Below are 16,910 nucleotides of genomic sequence, written 5' to 3'. Positions count from 1 at the left end.
TTTGTATTTGTTTCCCTCCCTGACAGCAACATCAGTATTGACGCCTACTTCCTCTTAAGGATGTCATGGTTCAAGATGATCTTCAGCTTCATCTTCTGCTTCAGCATATCCACGTGGATATTTTCCTGTTTTGTTGGATCCTTCCTGGACCTTCACTTTTATGAACTTTAGCCAGGAACCTTTTATGTTTATTTTGCCATTTTCTATTGTGTTGTCCATTTTTCCTTTGTTTTCGGGTTCTATTGAACTTTTCGCACAAGAAAAGAGCGCTCTTCACAGTCAAGTGTGGCATTATACATAGTACTGTGATACTATATGTTACGGTAATGATTGTTTCTTTGTTCCCTGTGCGAAGCTGGCCTGGGATATGATGTACACTTATGTAAGTGGACATCTTGCACCAGTCCAGACAACCCTTATGGTGATTCAAGAGGTTTTAGACCACCTTAGAAAGCTCTCTTAAGTGGTAGCTGTAGAGATCAGCCTTCAGGCTTAGCCCAGAAGGAGTGTAAAGCAGCTTGATTTACCAGAATGCAATCTTATAGTATAGAATAAGTGAAAAAGAACCACACAAGGTATTTATAAAAATGTGTTTATTATATAATAATCTCTAACACATAGAAATATCTCCTACCCGGAGATATGCACAACGCACACCATACATAAGCAAAGATGCACAGTAAAAAGCACGTAATACACAGTGGACCCCGTGGGGGACCAAACCATATACTAAGAAAGTGGTATAAGATAAAAAAATTAAAAAAAAAAAAAGAAAGTGGTATAAGAACCATGACTCTGGTCAAGACAAGGTCGAGAGAGAGGACGTAGAAGTGCTGGGGATCCAAGGAACCACCCAAGCTGAGTAGATAGGGATCCCAGGGAGAGCGTGTGCAGTGTGGGAACACAACCGCGTGCTCCGTACAAGTCTACGTGTAAGTCGTGGTTTGATTTTTAAAGATTAAGGACTCTTCCCAGTGGACCCTGAAGAAACCCTGTGGGAGACAGAAGGTTAGAGAGCCACCCCACCTGTGGATACCCTAGTACCCACGTTACCTACACCAGGGAAGCCGGCTGCATACGTGTGAAGTGGTGTTGGAAGCCGCCGTCAAACCCAATAGTGGACTTCAGAAAAGTGCCGCTGCTGAATAAGGAGGAAGTGTCCGGTGGAATCCAAAGGTGGATTTTAGATGAGAGGTACCTACAAGCAGAGGGGACAGAGTCGATGTCACTCAGTAGTGACCAGGAGACTTGGAAGACCAATGCCCTCCGATGTCGGGTATTGCAGGATGGGTGACGATGACCTTGTCTCTGCAGCTGTGAGGAACAGGCGACGCTGAGGAAGACCAGGAGCCGTGCACGAGCTGTCCCACGAAGGATGTCAAGTGCTGAGGGGTCGGTGTCTGGCGGGAGCACTAGCAAGCCTTGGCAAATGCAACCAACGCAGGAGCTGAAGGAGGAGCAACGTCGGGACCACCAAGGTTCAGGGGACTCACCACAAGCAGGGAAGTCAGGGCAGGCCCCGAGCAATCAGGCGAGCCCAAAAGAACCAAAGGTGACCCTCAAATGGACCCACAGGCCAGAGGCACTGGAGTCACGAGAAGACCTGAAGCAGCTCACCAAAAGATGCACGCCAAGCTGCACACAAGCGGTGTGGCCCAAGATTCTGGTCACTGGAGGTACTCGAGGTTGGGGCTACTTGAAGCCCGAAGATCTTCTTGGAAGGGAGCCAACAGGCCTTTGCAACTGCAAGTTGACGCAGTGCACAGGGGTTCGGTTATTGCAGCCCTCACGAGGGATACTGGCCGCAAACTTGGTGAGAGGGCAGAGCACGCCGCTGGAGCTGTGGAGAACCTTTACCTGTGTTGCAGAACGTTACGGAGTCTGGAGGAGCTCAGGATCAGCAGACCAATCGACTTAGTTGCTGTGCCTGAGAATGCAGGGGAGTGACTCCTTCACTCCAAGGGAGAGTCCTTCAGGTGTCTTTGATGTCCATATGCCTTGGAAGGTTCCTGTATGGTGCACAGGCACAGATGACACAGCAGACTGGAAGGGGGACGAAGTTGAGCTCAAAAGAAGTCCAGCGAAGTCCAGAGTGCCTAGGCGGTAGAAGAAGTGGTGTCTGATCTGAATCTTATCCCACGACAAATCTAGGGACCTACACCCAGGTAAGCCCTAAAGTACCCTAGGGAACGGGTTGGGACGATTCAGGGGACCCTACCAGGGGAGGGTCTGGACATGGGGGAAGTTACTCCCATGTCCTTTGTCCAGTTTCGCTCCAGAGCCTAGGTTTGAACTGGACTATGCATGGAGACACCAAATGTGTCCTTCATGCAGACTGAGTGGCGCTGGCAAGTGCACCCACCCAACCCAATACACTAAATCCTGTCTAGGAGGTGGGCACTGCCTTCCCCTGCTTGGCTCAGCGGCAGGAGGGCAGAATTGTGTCTCTGGTTGGGAGCAACCATTTTGTTCTGTCCAGGTCAAGAAGGCTGGTACCGGGAACACCGAGAGCCTAATGGAGGGCTCTTCCAATGCTTGGAATCATACCTCCCTCAACGTTTACGGTGTGGGGGTATGATTCCAACATGTTTGATACCTAACATGATAGGATTTGTTGCAGCCAGTTTTGAGATGGTCATCGCATAATTATGCGGTGCCCCTCTTTATAGTATATGGCAGCTTCACTGACAACCCGGGAGAATGGACTCGGTAGACTGTAGGGGTGTTCTGCTCATGCAGGGGCACTCTCTAACTTAGAACCAAGCACCCTGCCTTTGGGATTGAAAAGGCCTCCTATAGGAGTGACTTATAGGTTTTAAGTGCAGTGACCCTAGATATAGGAAACTTATATCTTTAGTAAGTGGTGCTTACCCAGGCTGCAATTTCAGGCCTGTAGTTTCATTTTGAATGGTCCCCCATGAGTGGCATAGTGCATGCTTCAGCCAATTGGGGACCTCTGGGGTATCTATGCCCTGGGTACCTTAGTATCATATACTGAAGATTTATGAGGGAATCCCAGTATCCAATCTGGGATGTACCCAAGAGCTTACCACAACAATTTAAGGGAGAAAGCAGAGAGTCTGGGGTCCTGTGTGCAGGATCCCAGTCAGACTAGTCAAAAACAGCTTAGCACCAGACAAAAAGTGGGGGTAACCATGCAGAAGGACCCTACCTTCCTACAGTTCCCATTGGCTAGCCTTTTGCTGAGACTTTTGGTAGTTGTAGTTTTAACATTCTTGACTGCTGCTTTATAAATAAAAGCAAGAGTAGAAAGCATAATACTCGCCTCCATGTCTTTATTAAAATTAAGTCTTTTCTTCATAAATTACTAGGAAAATCTACATTACTACCGGGTATGAGACCCGGTCCATGTAATACCCTGCTGAAGATCAATCCCTGTCGACATGTAGGGTGACCACCTGGCATAGAGGTAAATTCTGGACGGCTGTAAAATAAATTCTGGACAAGGGATCAAGTTTGAGGACTAAAATTCAGGACAAAAGATCAGCATTCTGGACAGAAATACAGGACAAAAGATCAGTTTTATGGACACATCCACGGAGAGGCCATACTCCACTACTTTATCAGAGCATTTATGTACTATTTTCTACATGGCATTATTTATTCAATATGGTCTTTTTGTGATTGCTTCTAGGTATGCTACATTCAGGTGGCACATTAAATCCTTCTCCAACGGTAAACTAATTCCCATGAGCATGGTGTCGAGGCCATGAATTCTACCCAAATGTAATCAATTTTTCTTAAAAACAAAGCCACAGCAAACTTTTGATTATGTTTCTAAACAATTTAAAGCCCATGGTAAACAGGTTGGGAAGCATTAAGGTAAGTGACCCTTTAGTTTAAACAAGTTGAACAAAAACATTTGGTTCACCTCCACCTCAAGTGAACTTTAAACCTAAAGCAAATTAATGAAGCAGAGCAGATGGCGTGGGTGACAGTCTCACATCTAATGTCAGGATATGAGGTATCCACAACTTGTATTTAGTCTCACAGCACTAGTGTGTGCATTCAGGACTCTACATTTATCTCAGAACTGTGGAGCCCGGACTAACAATCACAGAGAATTAAACCAGAGGATAAGGTTGAGATCAGATGGGAGCTCCACAGCAACCGAACCAAAGGGTTGTTGCTCTGAATTGGATGCATAAGGAAGAGAACAAGGTGGGACAATTCCTAAAATCAGACAAGATCGGTCCGCCATGAGTATCGGAGAGTACTGCGTATCGAGTTGTCTCATCTGAGAGGAGAGAAACAGAAGGGGCATTGTCAAGCGTTAGGACAAGCAGCACCTACCACTCTGGCAAACTCTTCTGGTGCAATGGTCCAGCGGTCATGCTTGTGAAGGGTGAGCAGAGGCCAGACCCCTTGGAAGGTTGTGGTGGGCAATTGTCCACTCTCTCCATGTCTTAAAATGGTTTTGCAGTCGAGCCAAGGCAAAACTAGTGATCTGACTCATCCCTAAGTTACAAAGTACACATAGAATCTTCAAAATATTTGGAATGTATTTATACAAACAAGATGTAAGAACATGATAAAGATTTTAAAATGTAAGAAGTGTTTTTTTAATGTATGGTAGTGTTTTCCCTCCTATAAACAATTAGACCCCAGATTGAACTGGGAATCAGTTACCTTTCTATACCTAGGGATTAATATCTACTGTTACCCCACTGATTTGTAGGATCAGTCCCTCCAAGCCAAATTTTGGTCTTCTCTTCCAATTTCAGTAATGGGCTACGTGGCAGTAGTGAAGATGGTAGTGCTACCCTGGTTATTGTATTATTTTTCAAATCTTCCCCGCTCATCCCTCGTTTTTTTCAGACACGTCCCACGTCTGATTTTGGGGGTCTGGGGTGCCGCCGGGTAGCTCTTTCTCCTCTATAAAACTACCCGTGATTGTGAGTGGGTTAGCCCTTCTGGACATGGAACACTATTATTTAGCTGGACCGCTCCAATGGGTGGCTGTCTGGATGCCCCTTGCATGAAATTTACCTGTAAAGACTGTACGGGGAGTTTACATCACTACTCATTGTTTCCTACTGATCATTCTACCAAACGCAACCCGGGGTTATTCCATTCAGCTTTCTTTTGCCTTACTAGAACCCGTAAATTCACTAACATGAAGAAACGCTATGCTCCTGCACAACCTTTGCTATGCCTTCTCATGAGCACAGGACAGCTAAGCCCACGGTAACTCCATCAGAGGCATGCTGCAGGCCTCTCAAAATTGGGTTGTTTGTTAACGGTGACATACTAGATTTCCAAACTCTTATGACAGACTACAATCTTCACCTGGGTCAACTACTTACTTACGAAAACCTTAAACAATCATTAAATTTCCTATTTCATGTCCTCCACCTAGCACAAGCCTTCTATAAGGTGAGCCAAACGCTCTACACCGTAGGGACTAGTGGGAGACTGATAAGATGGGTGTACAGAGCTTTCCTGCAACATGGAGACCACTTTGGGCTTCTCTTCGTAATACCTGGGAGTTTGGCATGGCTAAACCTCTACATGATATGGACTGGGCTAAAATATTGGACTATCCCCACAAAGTATCCAGAGGCTGCCATTTTAAGGATATTCAATTTAATATTTTGAACTGAGTCTACCTTACACCTGCCTGAATTATCATAATATACACGGGAACCTTAGCTGCATGTCCTCGCTGTATGCAATTAAATGCTGATTTGCTTCATATGCTTTGGTCTTGGCCCACACTCCTTTCATGCTGGCAGAGAGTGTTTCTGGTGCTGCCGACTACAATGGGCCATGTACTAATGATTTCCCCAGAAGGGGTCCTAGGTTGTAGAGGTGGTGGGGGCAGGGGTCAGTGGGCGCCCCTGCTTGGATGGAAGACATGATGGCTGAGTGTTCAGAGCGGTGACCAGGTAGTGATGGTTTAGCTGTTGTTTGCTGGCTGATTGAGCTCGTCGGAGTTGATGGTTGAGGGTTAGATGTTGAAATTGTTGTAGATGTTGGTGATTTTGCTGTGGAAGTGGTCTGAGAGTGAGCCACAGAGTTCTTAGGAATGGTGGATGGTGTTCTCCATTGCTGTCGGATGGGAGAATTCTTTGACTATTTTGAAGAGTTTGTGTGGTTGGTGGCAGAGTCGATGCGGTGGTGATAGCAGTTTTCTTGGCTTCTTTCATGTGCACGTGGTAGTTGGTGAGGGCTGTTTTGTGAGCGGCTCTGTAGGCAGGATTCTTGGTGGTGTGCCATTGTTTCTCCAGTTGGTCCCAGTTGCAGTTGGTGCTCCTGATCTAGGGTGTACCAGCAGGCATGTTTGGGGCTCTTGTTGGTTTTTGTAGGTTTCAGCGGGTGACTCTTTCAGTGAACCAGGCGGAGAAGTTCTGGAATGACCTGGTTGAGGTCTGTTGAGGCCTCAGGTTTGGAGGCAGTGAGGGTCTGTGATCACTGAGTTTCGGTGATCTTGCTCCAACTGCGGTAGGAGATCTGCTGCCTGGTGATGGTGTGTTGGGTGTCGGTGATTGTGAAGTGTACAATGGTTTGGTCAGTGTAGGTGAGTTCTGTGGTGTGGCTGAATTTGATTCTGCCACTAGAGGTGAAGATAGGGTTGAGTGTGTGTCTGGCCTTGTGCATGGGCTCAGTAACCAGTTGGGTGAGGCAGATGTTGTTCAAGTTCTCCAGGGGGATGATGGAGTTGGTGTCGTAGGGGCCGTCGATGTGGAAGTTGAGGTCGCAGAGGAGGAAGTGGTGCAAGTCGATTGCTAGGGGTGCGATGAGTTTGGGCATGGTGTTGCAGAATGTTGCTCGGGGTCTCTGTGGTCTGTAGACGAGGATGCCTCTTATCATGGTCTTTGAACCAGTCTGTAGTAGGAAGTTGAGGTGTTCCTTGAGAGGTGTGGGGTCGTTGTTGGGGACGGTGCATCTGATGGCTTCCTTGAAGATGATGACGATGCCTCCGCCTTGTTTGTTGCGGCGATCACGGTGTATCATCTTGTAGCCTTCAGGTGTGGCAGTGGTGATGTCAGAGTTCGAGGGGGGGTTGAGGCATGTTTCAGGGAGGAAGACCTTGTCCGTGGAGAGGGTGGGGATGGTGTCCCGGACCTCCGTGGCATGTTTGCAGAGTGAGCAGGGTGGTCTTGGTATTGTGGGCCGGAGAGGTGTGGGACCTTTCATAGGTTGTGTCATAGGCAAAGTGTCAGTGTCAGCAGGTGACTGGTCCTTGGGTAGATCGCGGGGAGTAAGAAATACAGCTGTTTTGACATTCGGGTTGAGGAGTTCCTTAGCACTGTACTGTCTGGTGACCGGGGAGTCCTGGCGCTGGAAATTGTACAACCAGCGGTGCATTGGCTGTGCACCTGCTTTGCGTGTTCGCTGCGTGGTCGTGCTGCAGCCTGAATTTGTGGTCCTGGTGGTGGTTCTGGTGCAGGCAGCGCAGGGGCAGGAGGCAGCACAGGGTCAGCAGGCAGTGCAGGGGCAGGGTTGCATGTCCATTAGAGCAAGGGAATTTGCATTTATAGCCCTGCTGTGAACTTTGTGCATGTGGTGTGAAGTTGCCCTTTGGTAGCGCCTTCTTGGAAAGTAGTGTTGCAAAGATTAAATAGGGTTGGGAGGCCAAACACACCCCACGGGCGATGCTATTAAGACTGATTTCGTACCCGTCGAAAAAGAAACTTAGTGGAAAATTCTTGATGCTGGGTTTACTGCTTGCAAAGAGGCAAATTGCTATTAAGTGGATGAGACTGCAAGCTCCCGATTGCGTTGCTTGGCAGTGTGACATGTCTGAATGAGCAGTGGCAGAAGAAGTCAGAATGCAGCATGTGAGAAGGGATAAACATCTGGGGGAGGGCTTGGCAGCCTGGGCACAGATGTTGTCTGACCTAAGCAGTTGTCGAAAGTGACTCCGAAGTATAGGACATTGATAAATGCTGTGAGTAAGGAAGGATGATTGAAGACTTGGTAGACTGGAAGAAAGTGCCTTTTTGAAGGACCGGAAACTCAGAAGCATGGGCAAAAGGCCGAACAGATAGATATGTGAACTCCAAGCATTGACATTAGTGGCAACTCCTGTCTTGGTCATAAAATATGAACAGCTATGAGGGGTGGGGGGATTTGGGGAAAATGTTTATAAGATATCTATTCTTGCTATTATAACGTATAAATGCTGCTACACTGGAGTCATGATAGTGTACAAATCCTGTGAAAATCAATAAAGAATATATATTTTTAAAGATGATGTTAGGGCTTTTTTCTGTGCAGATGAGGTCATGTAAGCCACTTTGAGTGATGTCACAGGTACTCAGTGTATAAGTGGGAGGTCAGAAGAAGGCCTTTTTTATTTATAAACCTTTATTGGATAGTTAATTAAAACCATTCAAATGAGTTAATTCTGTTGGTAGGATTATCCATTCATTGATTTAGCAATATAAAAGCATGTGTGTTAAATTGTGACCGTCACTAACTGATGGCAGTGCTCGTCCGTAGACTTCAAATGCGTCAAAGAGGCCCGGAGTCTAGCTAGTGCCATCCGTGCAGAGCTGAAAAATGACCAAAACCTTTTACCATGGAGTATTTTACCAATCCAAAGCTGTAATATGCCTGGAAGTGTACAAGGTTTTTGTCATTTTTCAGCTCAGCATGGATGGTGGCACTAGCCTATTTCTATTCTTAAAAATGTTGCTGTACAAGTGGCAAAAGACTTCACTTACTACCTTGGCGTGGATTGGCACTATGCCTATGCCGAAAAACGTTGCTACAAAAACAGACATTTGAGGTAAGCAGATTCAAAGTACGCTTGTGTTGTAGGATGCTCTATATAGGAGCACACGCCACCTAAACTTGGGACCTACCCATAGTTTCTTGCTTCCTTTTTAGGTCTCGACTAGCGTTGCTGGGCACATGCGCAGCTCGCTCGGCGAGATTTTATGCATATGAGTACTTTTATGTAAAGGGCTTTAAGCCCTGTCCCTTATTCCCATTGGCTCGTGTCACCGTTTATGTTAAACGGTTTGCCGCCATTGGGAATAAGCTTTCCAGGTTGCCTCCTTCTTCCTTTTTTGACCGGCCCACCCGGACTGGCTCGCCTGCATTACAGCTGGCGTGACGAAGTTTCTTATCAGAAGCTTCGTCACGCTGCCTTGCACGCGCCAGTCCGGCTCTTTGATTGGGCTGGACAAAAAAACAGACAGGGCACCGCATGTTTATTTTTGCATCTCGCTTTCACTTTTGAAAGCGCGATGCAAAAATAAACAGCGGATGCCTGGCGAGCACTTGTTTAGGAAGATGTAGAGTTTTCTTTCAATCAGTGCGTTTTCTGTACTAATAAGATTCTTCTTTTTTTTTTTTTTATGGTGCAGAACATTTAGTTCACCCCAGTTGCGATAAGATAGGGACAGTTGCTTCAGCTGGTGCTAGTTAGTTGACTGGATAGAGAGTCAGTGGAGACCATGATTGTTTTCGTAATACCCTTGCATCTCGTCTGCCATAATATGGTGTTTCCGGAAGGTGCCACAGTGCCCAGCGAGCACGGTTGGGGCAAGCATCGTTTTCAGTAATATTATCTTTGTCAGACTGGGTGTGGTGCCAGAACATTGTTTGTGACTGTAATCTTCCGCCTTTTCTTTCTGGCTGGCGCGCGGCACTAGAAAGCGAAGTCTGGCGATCTTTGGCCTCAGACTGTGACAGACAGTCTGCAACCTCACGGGGCCCTCTCCGCCGACTGGCAGAGCATGCGGGTCTCTTCTTGGTGTTAGTGACTCTGTTACGTCATGGTTCAGGCTCAGCTCTCTGTTTGCACACCAAGTATACGTACTTTCACTGCTTATACATGAACGAAGCCAAGTGGGTATGCCGGATTTCGCGGTTTTTTCGCCAGATATGCCTGCTCACACGTGTTGTATACAGAATGTCTACTTGAGCCGTTTGTACGACCATTGTCTATTATAAAAGATTGCATGCTCTGTCTGCTTTTACATGCTTGTATGCCAAGTCTCAGCTCGTGCGGGTGTGTACACACCGCGTGCCTGCCCTCACCACATGTAAACTTGTGATTCAGCTGACAGCAGCTCTCTAATTGAGGTGCCAGCTCATCCACATGTCGTGGTTCTATGTTATATGTACGGTGCACCCGGGTACATGGCAGTATATTTGAAAACTAGCATTCTCCACGATCGCTCTGCTCTCGAGCCGCGATCGCCGAACATCAGTGCTTTAGGTAGGTACCAACCCTACCTGATGTGTTTTCTCCCTACAACGCGCTTTCGTAAAGCTTGCAAAGTCTTCTTTCACCCACAGAAGTAACCAAAAGGTTACACTCAGCAAAACTCTTAATTAAATGTTTACTAAGTGAGAACGGTTCAGCTGGAATGTACCCCAGTGTGTCTAGTAGATGTGTAACCCCAGTGTGTGTAGTTGATGTGTCACCACAGTTGTTTTCCCTTTGTGACTCGGTGAGCTGCCTAAATACCCTGAATGCTAAGTCCTAAGCGGGCATTTTCCCTTTCTGTTTCCTCTGTAAAATGTTAATTCATTAACAGGAGCTTTGTTAGTTACTTATATTTACCCTCTGTTCTTTTATTTTAAATAACAAGAAACCTAATGTAGCTCTTTTTCTAACTCGAAATCCCTAGAAGGTGTAGTTGTGTCGAGAAAAGGCATCCTTTTATCTGCAGCAGTGTTTCCCCAACCGTGCAAAGAACGTGTGCAGGGGCTCGAAAACACATCCAAGATCCCCAGCAGCATGATTGCCGAGCTAGACGGGCCGGGATATTTGCAACAGAGAGAACGAGACGATTCATCCCTAAAATCCCATTTCAAGAGAAGCCAGGGCAGGCACACAGGCACATTTCCAAGAGACCTTAGGCTGGAATGAAAAGCGGACACTGAAGGACGCTGGGCCGGTGTTTTTTTTGTTTGGGAGGTTAAACTATTGTTAAAACTTTATGACAGTGCCAAAAAAATAAAAAAGATATTTGCATTAGTTATGGTAGAATGGCAACGAATGCAATTATCAAAGCCAGATTCTCCAACCATAGATTGCCAATGTGATGAGACAAAAAAATAACACAAAAACAACTTAAACAAAATCAGGCAGCAAGAACAGCAGCAACTATAATAAACATGCATTTGCAATGCAATAGGTCTCGCATTAACACGAGTTTCAGCTATTGACATTGCAAATTACAATGCCTTTTATTTTTGTTTTCTTTTTAAAAACATAAGTAAAAGGCATTGTTATTTATAATGGCAATAGCTTAAACTCGTGTAACTACGAGATCTATTGCATTGCAAATGCTTGTGGTTGGTCAGCAGTCGAGTCTCATATTTTTGGCCCCCACTAGCCTATTTAAACTCCAACCCAACGGCGTTGGGGGCCCTGCATCTAGCTCCTCTGGGGTAACAGCTACAACTTGAATCCTAAAAAAGCAGGTTTATGCATGGAGGGAAGTACACCCATGCGGTGAGGCATTCCATAAAGATTGTTTTGCCAGCTTATTATTTCCAATGCAACAGCACCTCAGGGCATTGGGAAATAATACCAAAGTGTCTTTCTCATAACTGTGCTGAGGCTTTAACAATGATGTCACCCGTCATTTGTGTGGCTTAATGGCTACAGCGGCCGACTTTGAAGCTGGGGAACCAGCCTCAAGTCTGGCTGGAAGCTAAATCACCCTGCGATTCTGGGCAAATCACTTAATCTACCCATGCCTACAATGAATGTATCCATCTCTAATGCTACTTGTGATCATGTAAAACGCTCTGATACCTTCGAGTCGAGTTCACCCTATATACAACTGCAAAACAAGCATTACAAATGCAATAGGTCTCGCCTTTCATTAAGTTAAAGCCATTTGCTTTGCTATACAATACCATTAGCAAAGCAAATGGCTTTAACTTAATCAAAGGCGAGACCTATTGCATTTTCAATGCTTGTTTGCTTAAGCTATGTGGCCGTCTAAGCCTGAAAAGATATTGTTTTGAAAGTGTGTGAGGATTTAAAAAAAAGATTTGATTAATTTGCAAAGAAATATAAACAATACATGGATGAGTGTATGGGTGCACAAACAAACACATTGAAAAAACTTTGAAACTTACCTATGAAGATACTATGTAATGATACTCCTTTTGGAATTATTCCCGATTTTTCAGTCACCGAAGTAGTGACATCCATCCATCACTGAGTTGTCACTCTAAATGAAAAGTCACAAAGTAGCAACCATGTAAATGAATTTTCAATCACTAAAGGTGAAAAGTCTCAAGGTACTTAGTCCGCATATGGAGTAGTCATCACAGGCCAGACATTGCAGGTGAGTAGTTAGTGTAAGGGTAAGGTATCAAAGGGCTGTGAATATTGGTGAAAAGTCCCAGGTTAGTCATAAATAGGTGAATTCTCATATGGCAGTTGCTGTGCTGGTGACATGACTAGTGGACATGTGTTTTTATTTTCCAGGGCTGGCTGAAAACATCAGAAATGTAAGGTTGGTGGCTTAATCGTGATTAGCCTGTAATTCTGCTATCAGTGTTATTTGTTACTTTCCATGTGATGAATGCTTGAAATATGATTCAGTGCATAATGAGAGGAAAGCAGTGAAGATATTGCTATTTTAGAGGAATCAGTCGTCTTTTGAGCCCTTAGTTTCCATATTTTTTGTTTTGTAGCGGTATACAAGTAATCTTGATTGTTTAATTGCTGTTCTCCATTTTACCAACTCTAAACTGCTGGAAACATTTGATTCAAAACTTCCCTCACAGGGCCACTGGAATAATGTTGCAGGGAAGGTTCAAAATATGTGGCAGGGTTGAGTAAATTATCTGTCAGGAAAAGCCAAATTATGCTGCATAATGCGGCACATTGTATGATAGTATTACTTCCTTATTTGTCATTTTTACACTATCTGGGTATTGGTTGCCCCTCATTAGTACCGTTTTAACACCCAAATGCAGGAATTAGTAACAGAAAGACCAGTCAACATTGGTAATGGGCCGTCCACTCTGCGACAACACGTGTCACTGCATATTTAGTAAATTTTGAACCGGCTAGAAACGCATTCTTTTTGTTAAAACCTGCAGATTATGCAGCAGATGATGGCTTATGTATCAAATGCAGCAAATCTAAAATTAGGCGAAAAACTCCGCACAATCGCATAATTCCAATGGCCCTGCTCATGGTGAAATAGTCGTTCTCTGGTGGTGCAACCATCCTCAGAAACTCCTTCCTTCCAGTACTAAGGTTCCAGCCAAATTGCCTTTCTTTTGGGGAAACTGATGTAAACACACCTAATCCACCTTAACACAATATAATTCCATTCTCATTTTGTATTATCTATTTTATGTTCCTACACTTCCTTCTCTGGCCTTTTTAATGCTCACTATTTTCAAATGTTTAAGTTGTAAGGTTACTTTGTTTTCTTATGTAAAAGAAAAAAAATAAACAAGTTTTGCATATGACCCTACTTCTGTTTTAACTAAATCGGCATAGGAACATTTAGCTATTGAAAAAACATTGGTAAGCCTGCTGTGTTTTATTTATTTATTACGTTTTTGTAGAAATGTGCACGTAGTGCGGTCGCATGCTCCCATTTCTCTATGGGAGCTTGTGCTGCACCCATAAACCGGCAAATGCACAATCTCCCATAGAGAAATTGGAAAATCTTTAAACAAAACATCCCCAGTTGAAGACGCACTCGAAAAGCAGATGAATTCCAATGATTCTTTTAACCCCTTCAGTGCCCATGACGAGCTGGACTCGTCATGGGCTGCGGTGGCGCTGTGCCCATGACGAGTCCAGCTCGTCATGAACTCCGCCCGCTAATACAAAGCGCGGCACTGGGCGGGGAAAGGGGCGGGCATGCAAGGGGTTAATGAAAGGAAACTGGCATTTTCATTCAGATGCATTTCATTGCCTTGCGAGTTTCAGAGCACAGCTCCTTGTTCACAGGCTCCATGATGCTGCACAGAAATGGTGAAAATGCACTCCCCCTCTGCATGTCCATTTAATTAGCCCTCAGTGGGCCTCACAGGGAGTTCAACTAAGTGTTGCATGCTGGTATCAGTAGTGCACTTTCAAAATTCCTTTACCTTGAGTAGGTTTCTGTGCTGTAGCTAAATGTTCATTTAATTTGAAAGCCCTCCTGTGGGCCCCCCCGAGATGAAAATGTTCAGTTTCTTTTTTCTTTTTTGCTTTTCCACTAAGGAAGACTTGGAGTAGTTCCATGTTGTCGTGGCCCCCTAACCTTGACCTTGAAGGGTGGTGCAGTCTTCTCGGCTGGTTATAAATCTTTAAACAAAACATCCCCAGTTGAAGACGCACTCGAAAAGCAGATGAATCCCAAGAGGGGAGTGCCTTTTCATCATTTCTGTGCAGTACCATGGATCCTGTGAACAGGGAGCTTAATGCTTTGAAACGCGTAAGGCAATGAAATGCATCTGAATGAAAATGCCAGTTTCCTTTTATTAAAAGAATCAGTGGAATTCATCTGCTTTCCAAGTGTGTCTCCAACTGGGGATATTTTGTTGAAAGAGTTATTACAAGCAAGGCAGCTACAGCTATCTCTAGATCAGACCTACTGGTGTTAAATAAATATATATGGTATTTCTCCACGCTTTACCCACTTGTCTAAAATGTTTATTTTCTTTATAGCTGGCCCGTCCACTGCCTGTCATGGAGAGTGTCACTCTTAACAATGGCATCCGGATGCCCCTCGTTGGACTAGGCACTTTCCGCATCCAGGGTTACGACACCATCTACAGCACATTGGATGCAGCCCTAGGATGTGGCTACCGCTCCATTGATACAGCAGCCGTCTATGGGAATGAGGTAGACATCGGGCGGGCTTTAAAGGAGCTCCTTCCCCTGCATGGCTTAACCCGCCAGGACATCTTCCTGACCAGTAAGCTGGCACCACGAGACCACGGTGAAGAGGCTGAAGATGCAGCCCGACGTAGCTTGCAAGCCCTGGACTTAGACTACCTAGACCTTTACCTGATTCACTGGCCAGGCAAACAGGGATGGAAAAGTGATGACCCGCGTAACCAAGAAAGCCGGCGCCAATCCTGGGAGGCTTTGGAGAAGCTGAACTCCGCTGGTTTTCTCCATAGCATTGGCGTGTCCAACTACACCGAGGAACACCTGAAGGAGTTACTCGCTGTGTGCCAGGTGCGACCAGCCGTGCTTCAAGTGGAGTACCACCCAGAGCTGGCCCAGTGGGACCTATTGCGCTTCTGCCAGTCAGCTGGCATACACCTACAGGCCTACACTTCTCTGGGGAGTGGAAATCTTATACAGCGGCAAGAAGTGCAGGCAGTGGCAGCAAGGTGCAACCGGACATCCTCACAGGTCCTCTTGCGCTGGGCCCTGCAGCGGGAGGTTGGTGTGATCCCCAAGTCCACCAACTCTGAACGCATCGTTGAGAATTTCCAACTTTTTGACTTTGAACTTTCCCTACAGGATCTGGAGGAGTTGGATGCACTGCACTGCGACAAGCATTACTGTTGGGATCCCAAAGGCGTGGTCTGATAGAGAGGTGTTCTCGACACTTCCAGGCATCTTCCAATGCTTAGCTAAGGTCTCCATGGCACATCAGGAGGCACTGCAGGCGTCTACAGCTCTAGAATCAAATAGTCCAATGATCTTTTCCTCTTTTATTCAACAATGAAGATACATTTCTAAAGGTGTCAATAAATGGACAGGGCGGATATTTTTTTTTCAAAAGTGGCATGACTCAGTCCATTTTATCAATATGCTTGCTATGTGGGATATTCTGTATGAAAGCTCATCTTGTTTGGAAATACCCCCTCACAGCATATATATATCGGATATCTGTGAAAATGTTGTTTTTGCATCCGTGGTTGTATTGCTGAAATCCTCTCCTTTGGGCTGAATTTTCAGTGCTTGGTAATTTTCCTTTGGGCTAAACTAGAAGTTTGCCTCTAACTTGCATGGTACGAGGAATATGAATATTCTAGAATTTGTGCTGTGGAGAATAAGCCAGACCATTCTAACTTTTGTAACTCAGAATGGAGGAAAACATTCGGTATAACAGAATCATCCCCCGTTCCGAGTGGCAGAACTAAGAATAGAAGAGACGACACTCGGGATACGGAACCCTGCAATGTCAGTATTTATTGGGTACATTAGTAATGCTCCTAATGCCAGGCCCTTTTTAATTAGCCCCTTAAAGAATAGTTGTAGTGAACTGTAATTATATATTTTCCTATGAGTAGTATTTGTAGTGCAGTGTACCTGCACCTTTCCCATGGAATATTTAATCCTTAAGCTTATTTTAATTTCAAAAAGGTTTTATTGTCATTTTTCTAATTTGAATCTGAAATAAGTGGCAAGAGACGAGAATGAAACATAGACGGTTTAATGTAGGGAGAGCAGTGTAAAGTACAAATACCCCGGCAGCTTCAGGCAACAAGTGAATTCAAACCGCCACTCTCTGGAACACAAAGACAGCAGTGTTCCAGCAGAGAATAGAGGTGTTAAAGAGATGAAGACTGCATTTAGTTTACCTCTTTTTTTTAACATATGTCTCATAGAAAAAACAAATGTCTGACGCAACCTAAAAAAAGAAGAAAGTAACATAGCTTATAAGAATAAACATTTTCTACAGCGCACTAAATACACATCAGTCTAAAGCAATAAAAGAAAAACAAAGATATTACAATGAGTTGTCCCTTTTTGAACTGAGATACAGGCAACAGGGCGAAAGAAAGAAAGAAAAGGACCACAGGAAAAAAAATGGAAAAAACGGGGAGGGCCAGGAAAAGAAAAGGGGAAACGATAGAGAGAGCAGCAAAACTCCTAATCGTCATCACAAAAAAAACATTCTAAATATCAGCACCGAAGTGGCCGTACTAACGGTACCTGCTGGGAATCCATAACATGGATTGAACAGCATTTTTAACATCACACCTATTAGCTA

General features: G+C 45.0%; 1 pseudogene across 4 annotated transcripts in view; it reads left to right on the top strand.

The window, feature by feature from the left end:
- LOC146798523 (uncharacterized) overlaps positions 1-16,646 on the top strand; it is a 34,456-nt pseudogene extending 17,810 nt beyond the window's left edge. For all 4 annotated transcript variants that reach the window (XR_014968719.1, XR_014968722.1, XR_014968721.1 and 1 more), the window contains exon 2: positions 14,624-16,646. The product of XR_014968719.1 is annotated as an uncharacterized LOC146798523, transcript variant X1 (transcript). The remainder of the gene's footprint in view (positions 1-14,623) is intronic.
- Positions 16,647-16,910: the final 264 nt, after the last annotated feature.

The sequence above is a fragment of the Triturus cristatus genome, chromosome 9 (assembly GCF_964204655.1).
Source record: "Triturus cristatus chromosome 9, aTriCri1.1, whole genome shotgun sequence".
Lineage (NCBI taxonomy): Eukaryota > Metazoa > Chordata > Amphibia > Caudata > Salamandridae > Triturus > Triturus cristatus.
This window is presented reverse-complemented; position numbering and strand designations above follow the sequence as displayed.